Below are 12,934 nucleotides of genomic sequence, written 5' to 3'. Positions count from 1 at the left end.
ATCCCTAAACCTCGACGTCCTCCAGTGTTTGTTGAACGGTTCCTGTTGAAAAGCGATAGCCCAGTATAAATACAGTAAAGAACACTAAAAGGTCAAAAATTTGTTTTGAGCAAAATAGTGTTTTAAGACAACTGTAAACTTCAAGTTTACAATTGGTCAGATGGGAATCTGTGATGTCATCGGCCTCCCCCCTTGCTTGAGGAACAATCGAGGAGACAAAGTACAGGTTTTCACGGGTCTACCTGACTGAGTCTGAAGTTCTGTAGTAGACCCTCAGTTCAGGATGGTTTACTGAGACTAGCTGGCACAGCAGTTCTAACCTGGCAGGATGGTTTACTGAGACTAGCTGGCACAGCAGTTCTAACCTGGCAGGATGGTTTACTGAGACTAGCTGGCACAGCAGTTCTAACCTGGCAGGATGGTTTACTGAGACTAGCTGGCACAGCAGTTCTAACCTGGCAGGATGGTTTACTGAGACTAGCTGGCACAGCAGTTCTAACCTGGCAGGATGGTTTACTGAGACTAGCTGGCACAGCAGTTCTAACCTGGCAGGATGGTTTACTGAGAGTTGCTGGCACCACAGTTCTAACCTGGCAGGATGGTTTACTGAGACTAGCTGGCACAGCAGTTCTAACCTGGCAGGATGGTTTACTGAGAGTTGCTGGCACCACAGTTCTAACCTGGCAGGATGGTTTACTGAGACTAGCTGGCACAGCAGTTCTAAAGCCCTAACGTCAGCTCAGCTGTCCCTCAACACATAACTCCTTTCTCCATCCTTCTCTCTCTATCTCCATTATTCTCTCTCTACCTCCCTCTATATCCATCCTTCTCTCTCTACCTCCCTCTATCTCCATCCCGAGCTGACAAGGTAAAAATCTGTCGTTCTGCCCCTGAACAAGGCAGTTAACCCACTGTTCCCCGGTAGGCTGTCATTGTAAATAAGAATTTGTTCTTAACTGACTTTCCTAGTTAAATAAATACAATTATAAACTCCATCATCCTCTCTCTCTAGTCCATCCTTATTTCTCCCTACATACCATCATCTTCTCTTCTCCTCCCCCCCTTCTCCTCTCCTCACCCTCTTCTCACCTTCTCCTCTCCTCCCCCTCTCCTCACCCTCTCACCCCTCTTCCTACATACAGACCCTGTGTCCCTGCTCTCAACTCGGGTACTGTATTTCATGGTATTACAGCTGGACCATTTGCTGTGGCGGCACTGAAACAACAATACTGAGAAAGAGAGAGAGAGAGAGAGAGAGATGGTGAGATGAGAGAGAGAATGAGATGGAGAGAGAGAGCGAGATGGTGAGAGAGAAATGGAGAGAGAGAGAGAGAGAGAGATGGAGAGATGAGAGAGAGAATGAGATGGAGAGAGAGAGATGGTGAGAGAGAAATGGAGAGAGAGAAAGAGAGAGAGAGAGAGAGAGAGAGACAGATGGAGAGATGAGAGAGAGAATGAGATGGAGAGAGGGAGAGAGAGAGACCTCATCCTCCTCATTCTCTTTACCCTCTCAGACTCTCAGCCCACACAGATGCCAACCAGAGGGAATTGTGGGGAATAAAATTGACGTAGTCCCAAGTACAGGACAAAATAAAAACCCTCCAACCCAAAAAGGCCTGTGGTGTTGATGGTATCCTAAATGAAATGATAAAATATACAGACCACAAATTCCATCTGGCTATACTTAAACTCTTCAACATCATCCTCAGCTCTGGCATCTTCCCCAATATTTGGACCCAAGGACTGATCACCCCAATCCACAAAATTGGAGACAGATTTGACCCCAATAACTACCATAGGATATGTGTCAACAGCAACCTTGGCAAAATCCTCAGCATTATCATTAACAATAAACTTGTACATTTCCTCAGTGAAAACAAGCAAGCAAATGTCAAATAGGCTTTTTACCAAATTACCATACGACAGACCACGTATTCACCCCACACACCCCAATTGACAAACAAACAAACCAAAATAAGGCAAAGTCTGTTGATTTCAAAAAAGCTATTGACTCAATTTGGCATGAGGGTCCGCTATACAAATTTATGGTAAGTGGTGTTTGGTGAAAAACATATGACATTATACTATGTACACAAACAACAAGTGAACAATTAAAATTGGCAAAAAAAACACAAATTTCTTTCCACAGGGCCGTGGGGTGAGACAAGGATGCAGCTTGAACCCTCTTTCCACAGGGCCGTGGGGTGAGACAAGGATGCAGCTTGAACCCTCTTTCCACAGGGCCGTGGGGTGAGACAAGGATGCAGCTTGAACCCTCTTCAATATATAAATCAACAAATTAGCAGAACAGAATGCCGCACCCAGCCTCTGAAGTCACATGTCTCCTGATGAGCTGGTGCTTCTGTCCCCAACCAAGGAGGGCCTACAGCAGCACCTAGATTCTCTCTCTCTCTCTCTCTCTCTCTCTCTCTCTCTCTCTCTCTCTCTCTCTCTCTCTCTCTCTCTCTCTCTCTCTCTCTCTCTCTCTCTCTCTCTCTCTCTCTCTCTCTCTCTCTCTCTCTCTCTCTCTCTCTCTCTCTCTCTCTCTCTCTCTCTCTCTCTCTCTCTCTCTCTCTCTCTCTCTCTCTCTCTCTCTCTCTCTCTCTCTCTCTCTCTCTCTCTCTCTCTCTCTCTCTCTCATTAACATATGTTTACGTTACCAAAGCCAGTGATATAGATAATAAACAAAAGTGAAGTAAACAATATCAAAATGAGCAGTAAACATTACGCTCAACAAAGTACCAAATTAAAATGACATTTAAAATGTCATAGTATGGCTATTTACAGTTTTGTAATGATGTGCAAAAAGTTAAAGTATAAAAGGGAAAATACATAAACATAAATGTGACTCGTTTCAGGAAACTAGGCGCATGTTGCGTGTCACTACTTCACAGGAGGGCCATTTGAACATAAAATGTTTTTTAAATCAAAATGGAACATGTGAACTTTCATGTTCCTGAATAACAAACGTGTATGCCATCTGTAAATACAAAAACAATTCAATTACGAGCCTAGTTGGTTTAGCCACGGAAAAAGTCAGCAACCTTCCCGCTAGCCATGATTGGCTGGACATGCCTAGAGATGAGTTTGGATTGGTCTGCCATGTAGCACACATCTCTCTATAATATGAGCTAGTGAGTATGTGTAGGTAAATCTTTCTTACAATATCACATAGTAAAACTGCATAAGTGTTGCTCTCGACGAGTTCTGGAGGACTGAGTTTTGAAATCAGTGGAATTAGAGTATGATAGCTAAGGAGATGGAATAAACACCTGTCTCTGGATTACATCTTCAAACTAATGGCAACAATGGCATCCGTGACAGGGAGGGAGAAGAATCCAACCATGTTTACGGGTAAGAGAGTCTAGCTAGCTACATTTTCAGATATTACACGATTCTAATTTCGTCAGAAACTCATTTTCATTTCAAGTGAATGTGTACTGTTAGCTAGCTAGATAACGTTAGCTGACTTGCTTAGCAAGCTAACGTTACGTGTATGATCTGTGTAGTAATATTATTTGTATCGCAGAGACATTTGCATTGCTATTTATAGCCTAATGTTAATTAGTTAACCTGGTTGGTTAGCTACCTGCAGGTTCATGGTAACGTTATGAGTTGTAAATATGGTTAATTGTTTAGCTAGCTGGCTACATGTATAAAAAAAAGACTCCACTATGCAAGTAACTATTTCAATAGAATGTTTTTTATGTCACTGCGACAATCGTCGATAAGACATAGCTGGTAAATTCACTCTAGGTATCTACTTTCAGAGCCCTCTCGTCTGAGTGTACCGGAGTGCAGAATAACTGACAAATGTACTAATGCTCAACACCGAGTAAACATTGACAAAAAAAAATCAGAATTAAATTGTTGCCAGCAGCAGAGTTGCAGTAACCAAAGCTCTGGATAACCTAAAAACAGCCTAACCAGCTCTGCTAGGGCGAGTAAAATGGTCAGAGTGGGGTGTTATCTCATTTGTGTCTGGAAACAGCTAGCAAGCTAGCCAACATTGACCAGTTAACTTGGGTGCTTGACTGTTGTGAAGTCAGAATGCTCAGATTAACCCTACTCCTCAGCATGTCCAGTATGCGCTCTGAACGCTCCGAGAGCGAAACGCTCTGAATTTAGGAACGGACAATCTGACAACGCTCTGAGTTTACGAACTGACAATCTGACAACGCTCTGAGTTTACGAACTGACAATCTGACAACGCTCTGAGTTTACGAACTGACAATCTGACAACGCTCTGAGTTTACGAACTGACAATCTGACAACGCTCTGAGTTTACGAACGGACAATCTGACAACGCTCTGAGTGTATGAATGCCCAAAGCACACTCTGGCATTCCAGATTTAATTTACGATCACACCCGTAGTATAAACCAGCCTTTAGTCTTGAAATCTTTGGTTGTATAGTTCACTACTGTACTCACTCGGTTTAGCACATGGCCTCACATGTGAATCCTTATATTGATGGGTGGGGCTAAAGCTTAAGAGGATGTGAACGATGCTGAATGGGCGGGGCTAAAGCTTAAGAGGGTGTGAACGATGCTGAATGGGTGGGGCTCAGGCTTAAGAGGGTGTGAACGATGCTGAATGGGCGGGGCCAAGGCTTAAGAGGGTGTGAATGATGCTGAATGGGTGGAGACAAAGAGGAGCTCTCCAGTAGGTATATCAAAACATTCAAGGGCCATTTTCTCAAAAGTTTATAAACTTTTAAAGCAGAATAACTTTCATTGTTTCTCGACTGTAGTGAATGATATACAATTTTGTAGCTCTGAGTCTCTACTTTTATGCAATGTAAAAAAACACAATTTCAGATTTTGCTACATAAGAGCGGTCAGTCACATATATGGGTTGTATTTACAATGGTGTTTGTTCTTCACTGGTTGACCTTTTCTTGTGGCAACAAGTCACAAATCTTGCTGCTGTGATGTCACTGTGGTATTTCACTCAATAGATATGGGAGTTTATCAACATTGGGTTTGTTTTCAAATTCTTTGTGGATCTGTGTAATCCGAGGGAAATATGTGTCTCAATTATGGTCATACATTTGGCAGGAGGTTAGGAAGTGCAGCTCAGTCCTCTCTCTCTCTTTCAGTTTCTTCTCCTCTCCACACAATGATTCCTTGTTGCATGTACCACTGGATGCTGTATAGCCTACTTCATCAGACTGTCACACAACTACAAACTGTTTTTATGTTATCACTACACTACTGTAGAGGCTTCTGACTAGAGGTTGACACGGGAGTACAAATTCACTCCTGTCCCGTCTTGTCCTGATCCCTCAACAGTTCTATAACCCCAGAACGTTCCTGTCCCGTCCAGATAAAAATCACTCCCTTCCCGTGCTCATTTATACGGGCAGAAAACAGAAATAACTGCTTGTCTGTGTGTCCCCGCTCAGCACGTGAGTAACCATAGCAACTTCTCCGTTTGGCTGCTGCTCAGCAATACTTCCACAGCGGCCTGCACACACAGCTGATAACCACATTACCAGATGAAGGCAGCATTTCTACTAACCGGATGAACACATGCATATATAAAGGTGTAAAGTATGTTTCAGCATGAATCTGAGGTGCAGTAGTAACCAACGGTTCCTGTGGACTGCCGATCCAGTCCTGTTCCGAACTTGAATCTAAAACTCCCATTCCTGCCAGAAACCCTGCGGGACCCGTTCCTGTGTCAACTTCCATTTTCCAACGGCCTATTTGGAAAATATTCAACACCCTTGACTTTTTCCACATTTAGTTGAGTTACAAAGCGGGATTAACATGGATTAAATTGTCATTTTTTGTCAACAATCTACACCAAATATTCGGTATTGTCAAAGTGGAATCATTTTTAAAAAACATTTCTAAAATAAATGAAAAGTAAAACACTAGTATATATTGATTATTATACGTATTCAACCCCCTGAGTCAATACATGTTAGAAATACCTTTGGCAGCAACTACAGCTGTGAGTCTCTAAGAGCTTTGCACACCTGGATGGTGTATTTGCCCATTATTCTTTAAAAAAAGTATTAATGGTCTGTCAAATGGGTTGTTGATTATTGCTAGATAGACATTACCCATTTTTTCCATAGATTTTCAACCCAATTTAAGTCAAAACTGCAACTCGGCCAGTCAGGAAAAGTCTATGTCATCTTAGTGGGCAACTCCAGTGTAGACTTGGCCTTGCGTTTTAGGTTATGGCCCTGAATTTTTCTCCCAGTGTCTGGTGGAAAGAAGACTGAACCAAGTTTTCCTCTAGGATTTGTGTGCTTAGCTCTATACCATTTATTTTTATCCTAAAAAACTCTGTAGTCCATGCCAATAACACGCATACACATAACATGATGCAGCCACCACATGCTTGAAAATATGAAGCATGATACATAGTGATGTGTTGTGTTAGATTTGCCCCAAACATAATGCTTTGTATTCAAGACAAAAATTGTATTTCTTTGTGACATTGGAAGTATTACTTTAGTGCCTTGTTGCAAACAGGATGCATGTTCTTGTATATTTCTATTCTGTACAGGTTTCCTTCTGTTCACTCTGTCATTGAGGTATTGTGGAGTAACTACAATGTTGTTGATCCATCCTCAGTTCTCTCCTTTCACAGCCATTAAACTCTGTAACTGTTTTAAAGTCACCTTTGACCTCATGGTGAAATTCCTAAGCGGTTTCCTTCCTCTTCGGCAACTGAGTAAGGAAGGACGCCTGTATCTTTGTAGTGACTGGGTGTATCGACACACCATCCAAAGTGTAATTAATAACTTCACTATTATTTTTTACCCATCTTCCCTCCCTGGTCTTGATTGGTTGAATATGTGCTTGAAATGCACTACTCGACTGTGGAACCTTACAGACAACTGTATGTGTGTGGTACGGAGATGAGGTAGTCACTAAAAAAATGTGTTAAACACTATTGTTGCTCACAGAGTGAGTCCATGCAACTTATTATGCCATGTTTTACTCCTGAACTTATTAGTCTTTCCATAACAAAGACTGAATATTTATTGACTCAAGCTATTTAAGCTTTTCATATTTTATTAATTTGTATAAAAATCTCAAAACTAAATTGACATAATGGGATATTGTGAGTAGATTAGTGTCACAAAATCTCAGGCTGTAACACAACACAATGTGGGAAAAGTCAAGGGAGTTGAATACTTTCTGAAGGCACTGTAAAACCAGAAACATTAGTACTATTATTTCATTGAATTAATGATGAAGTTGTATTTGATCTAGAGGCAAAGAAGAAATGTACACTGGGGATTTGACTACTCTGACCTTGGCAATGACTGTTAATGTAAAAATACAGCCCTGGAGAGTCTCTGTCACACCTAAACACAGTATCACAGAGAGAGACACTATTTGCACATCATTACAACACTGTAAATATAAATCATATGATATTTACAATGTCTTTATTTTTTTGGAACTTTTGTGAGTGTAATGTTTACTGTTCATTTTTTATTGTTTCGTCTCACTTTAGTTTATTATCTATTTCACTTGCTTTGGCAACGTTACCATATGTTTAACATGTCAATAAAGCCCTTTGAATAGAATAGAGAGAGAGAGAGAAAGAGAGAGAGAGTTAGATATAAAGAGAGGGAGGGAGTTAGAACGAGAGAGAAAAAGGGACAGAGAGGAAGAGAGAGAGAGATAGCGAGGGAGTGAGGGAGGGAGGGGGAGGGAGAATGAGAGAGAGAAGGAGCGAGAGAGAGAGAGAGAAGGGGAGAGAGAGTTAGATATAAAGAGAGGGAGGGAGGTAGAACGAGAGAGAAAAAGGGACAGAGAGGAAGAGAGATAGAGATAGCGAGGGAGGGAGGGAGGGAGGGAGGGAGGGAGGGAGGGAGGGAGGGAGGGAGGGAGGGAGGGAGGGAGGGAGGGAGGGAGGGAGGGAGGGAGGGAGAATGAGAGAAAGAGAGAGAGAGTTAGATATAAAAAGAGGGAGGGAGGAAGAACGAGAGAGAAAAAGGGACAGAGAGGAAGAGAGAGAGAGAGCGAGGGGGGAGGGAGGGAGAATGAGAGAGAGAGGGGGGGAGAGACAGTGAGAGAAAGAGAAAGAGAGAGAGAGAGAGAAAAACGGAGAGAGAGAGAGAGATTGAGAGAGAGAGAGAGAGAGAGAGAGAGAGAGAGAAGGGGAGAGAGAGACAGAGAGAGAAGGGGAGAGAAAGAGAAAAAAACAGAGAGAGAGAGAGAGATGGGGAGAGAGAGAAAAACAGAGAGAGTGAGAGAGAGAAGGGGAGAGAAAGAAAAACAGAGAGAGAGAGAGAGAGAGAGAAGGGGAGAGAGAGAAAAACACAGAGAGAGAGAGAGAGAGAGAGAGAGAGAGAGAGAAAGCTCTCTCTTCTCTCTCCCCCTGCAGCTTTAACTAAACAAGGTCTCTCTCTCACTCTGGTTTCGGTTAGACTACAAAACAGTGTTGATGTTACCTGGCCAATGACAGGATGACATCACTCTACCCTGATAAGAGATAGCACGCAGACCAACTGTCACTAACCAAACACACTGGATGAAGGGAGGAGGGGTTGACAGTCAAAACACCCAAATGGGAAGCATCCCAAATGGTACCCTATTCACTATTTAGTGCACTAGAGCTTTGGCCCATAGAGCTTTGGTCAAAATGAGTGCACTATATAGGGAGGGAATAGGGTCCCATTTGGGATGCTACCTGGTCAATGATTACATGTGGGATTAGGGAGGATATCAGTCTGACAGACAGTGAAGGAGAAAATAGGATGTTTTACATCATCAAAGCTTTTTGCTATATCTTCAATATGAAAACCCATAGACATGAGAAGTTATAATGTGCCACATCTCTTAAAGTGACAGTTACACTAATATGAGTATTACATTAACACTCTGGTTGTGTACAAAATAGAAGCCTGGGACAGGGCAGGGCCAGGGGGAAGGACCAGGGGACAGGGCCAGGGGATAGGGCCAGGAGAAGGGCCAGGGAACAGGGGAAATGGCCAGGAAACATGGTGGGGTGGGGGGCAGGACCAGGGGAGGGTCAGGGGATAGGGGATAGGGCCAGGGTAAAGGGCCAGGTGATAGGGCCAGGAGAAGGGCCAGGGAACATGGTGGGGGGCCAGGGGGCAGAAACAGGGGCCAGGGGAAAGGGCAAGGGGATAGGGGAAGGACCAGGGTATATGGTGAGGGGGGGGGGGGGGGCAATGGGAAAGGGCCAGGGTATATGGTGGTGTGGGGTGGGGGCAATGGGAAAGGGCAAGGGGAACAAGCCAGGGCTAGACAATCTGAACCCTCGACTTTCTAAAACGATCTGCCGAAATTGTTGTAACCCCTATTACTAGTCTGTTCAACCACCCTTTCATATCGTCTGAGATTCCCAAAGATTGCAAAGCTGCCGCGGTCATCCCCCTTTTCAAAGGGGGAGACACTCTAGACCCAAACTACTACAGACCTACATCTATCCTACCCTGCCTTTCTAAGGTCTATATTTAGGTAGCCATATTCCTCGGGTAGTTTGTGGGTTGTTATTCTATGTTTAGTTGCCTGTCTGCACTAGCCATATTCCTCGGGTAGTTTGTGGGTTGTTATTCTATGTTTAGTTGCCTGTCTGCACTAGCCATATTCCTCGGGTAGTTTGTGGGTTGTTATTCTATGTTTAGTTGCCTGTCTGCACTAGCCATATTCCTCGGGTAGTTTGTGGGTTCTTATTCTATGTTTAGTTGCCTGTCTGCACTAGCCATATTCCTCGGGTAGTTTGTGGGTTGTTATTCTATGTTTAGTTGCCTGTCTGCACTAGCCATATTCCTCGGGTAGTTTGTGGGTTCTTATTCTATGTTTAGTTGCCTGTCTGCACTAGCCATATTAGCGTCACGGTTCGTTTTGTTGTTTTGTATCATTTGTTCAGTGTTCTTTCTTTATTAAAGAAGTGTGAACAGTACGCTTACCACGCTGCACCTTGGTCTCCTCCATATGACGACCGTGACAAGAATAAAGAACTTTTTTGGTACCTACATGATTCCATATGTGTTATTTGATAGTTTTGATGTATTCACTACTATTCTACAATGTAGAAAATAGTTTAAAAAAAAATTGAATTAGTAGGTGTTCTAAATCTTTTGACCAGTAGTGTATGTAAATTAGATATTTATTTATTTAATTTTCAATAAATGTGCAAAAAATGGAAAAATAAATAAATAAAAAATTAACTTTGTCATTATGGGGTATTGTGTGTAGATGGGTGAGAAAAAAACATCATTACCAGTTTGTTGTGTTAATTGAGAGTTGCTAAGCAAGCAAACTCAAGTGCAAATAATCAAAGTATTCATTTTTTCCAGGTAGGAGGTTAGTGGGAACATTAATGCTGAACACCAGTTGTTTCCAGGGTGGTGGGCACATTAATGCTGAACACCAGGTGTTTCCAGGGAGGTAGGAACATTAATTCTGAACACCAGCTGTTTTCAGGGAGGTAGGAACATTAATGCTGAACACCAGTTGTTTCCAGGGAGGTGGGAACATTAATGCTGAACACCAGGTGTTTCCAGGGAGGTAGGAACATTAATTCTGAACACCAGCTGTTTTCAGGGAGGTAGGAACATTAATGCTGAACACCAGTTGTTTCCAGGGAGGTAGGAACATTAATGCTGAACACCAGTTGTTTCAAGGGAGGAGGTTAGTGGGAACATTAATGCTGAACACCAGTTGTTTCCAGGGTGGTGGGCACATTAATGCTGAACACCAGGTGTTTCCAGGGTGGTGGGAATATTAATGCTGAACACCAGGTGTTTCCAGGATGGTGGGAACATTAATGCTGAACACCAGTTGTTTCCAGGGAGGTGGTTAGTGGGAACATTAATGCTGAACACCAGGTGTTTCCAGGGAGGTGGTTAGTGGGAACATTAATGCTGAACACCAGGTGTTTCGAGGATGGTGGGAACATTAATGCTGAACACCAGTTGTTTCCAGGGAGGTGGTTAGTGGGAACATTAATGCTGAACACCAGGTGTTTCCAGGGAGGTGGTTAGTGGGAACATTAATGCTGAACACCAGGTGTTTCCAGGGAGGTGGTTAGTGGGAACATTAATGCTGAACACCAGTTGTTTCCAGGGAGGTGGTTAGTGGGAACATTAATGCTGAACACCAGGTGTTTCGAGGATGGTGGGAACATTAATGCTGAACACCAGTTGTTTCCAGGGAGGTGGTTAGTGGGAACATTAATGCTGAACACCAGTTGTTTCCAGGGAGGTGGTTAGTGGGAACATTAATGCTGAACACCAGGTGTTTCCAGGGTGGTGGGAATATTAATGCTGAACATCAGGTGTTTCCACGGAGGTGGTTAGTGGGAACATTAATGCTGAACACCAGGTGTTTCCAGGGTGGTGGGAATATTAATGCTGAACACCAGGTGTTTCCAGGGAGGTGGTTAGTGGGAACATTAATGCTGAACACCAGGTGTTTCCAGGGAGGTGGTTAGTGGGAACATTAATGCTGAACACCAGGTGTTTCCAGGGAGGTGGTTAGTGGGAACATTAATGCTGAACACCAGGTGTTTCCAGGGAGGTGGTTAGTGGGAACATTAATGCTGAACACCAGGTGTTTCCAGGGAGGTGGTTAGTGGGAATATTAATGCTGAACACCAGGTGTTTCCAGGGAGGTGGTTAGTGGGAACATTAATGCTGAACACCAGTTGTTTCCAGGGAGGTGGTTAGTGGGAACATTGATGTTGAATGTTTCTTTATTCCCACCACACAACATTATTATTTCACCAATTATGCCCCTTAAAATGTTGTAAGATTTAGTTATATAAATTTTTTCACGAGAACAAATTGTTTTCTTTCAGTCTTAATCTTGTTGTTATTGTGTGGAGAGAGTACAAAAATATATATCATATAACATGGCCGTTTCAGAGCTAGGAGCATAATATCCTCTCCTCATCCCCCTCTCCTCTCCTCATCCCCCTCTCCTCTCCTCTCCTCATCCCCCTCTCCTCATCCCCCTCTCCTCTCCTCATCCCCCTCCTCATCCCCCTCTCCTCTCCTCATCCCCCTCTCCTCTCCTCATCCCTCTCCTCATCCCCCTCTTCATCCCCCTCTCCTCTCCTCATCCCCCTCTCCTCTCCCCCCTCTCCTCTCCTCTACTCATCCCCCTCTCCTCTCCCCCCTCTCCTCTCCTCTACTCATCCCCCTCTCCTCTGAGACCAAGCCCTGCAGAAACGTATAAATTATATTTTACACAGTGATCATTATTGACAGTAGGGTTGTGGAAAGTAAAGAGGCATGGTGGAGGGCAGGTAGCATAGCAGTCAGAGCTTGGGGCCAGTAACCGAAAAGTTGCTGGTTCGAATCCCCGAGCCGACAAGGTGAAAAATCTATCAATGTGCCGTTGAGCAAGGCACTTAACCCTGATTGCTCTGGAAAAGTGTGTCTGATAAATGACCAAAATATAAATCTAAGGCAGAGACAGAGAGAGAAGGGGAGAGAGAGAGAGAGAGAGAGAGAAGGAGAGAGAGAGAGGAGAGAGAGGGAGAAGGAGAGAGAGAGAGAAGGAGAGAGAGAGAGAGAAGGAGAGAGAGAGAGAGAAGGAGAGAGAGAGAGGAGAGGGAGAGAGAGAGAAGGGGAGAGAGAGAGAAGGGGAGAGAGAGAGAGAGAGGGAGAGAGAGAGAGAGAAAGAGAGAGAGAGAGAGAGAAAGAGAGAGAGAGAGAGAGAAAGAGAGAGAGAGAGAAAGAAAGAAAGAGAGAAAGAAAGAAAGAGTGAAGGGGAGGGATGATGTCCTAGTCATTGGTAAATCTGGTCTGTGAAGGGTGCAGCTTCAAAGCACTGGATCCGTCTTTCTAGAGAGAGGGGAAGGGTGTGTTAATGTGCTGCAGGGTTAGCAGGCCTGGACAGGTCGAGGTGACACCCCTCCCTCCCTCTGATTCACACTGCTCAGTTGGCCTGACTTCAATTGGCTGCTGAACTCAAATCAAATTG

At 43.7% G+C, this 12,934-nt stretch overlaps 1 protein-coding gene across 1 annotated transcript in view; it reads right to left on the bottom strand.

Annotated features, from left to right (window-relative positions):
- Nucleotides 1–12,934, bottom strand: part of LOC110507254 (nectin-1-like) — a 184,741-nt gene that overhangs the window by 75,193 nt on the left and 96,614 nt on the right. The window lies entirely within an intron of this gene.

This window comes from Oncorhynchus mykiss, chromosome 27 (genome assembly GCF_013265735.2).
Source record: "Oncorhynchus mykiss isolate Arlee chromosome 27, USDA_OmykA_1.1, whole genome shotgun sequence".
NCBI lineage: Eukaryota > Metazoa > Chordata > Actinopteri > Salmoniformes > Salmonidae > Oncorhynchus > Oncorhynchus mykiss.
Note: the sequence above shows the minus strand (reverse complement) of the source record. Positions and strands in the feature narration are given on the sequence as shown.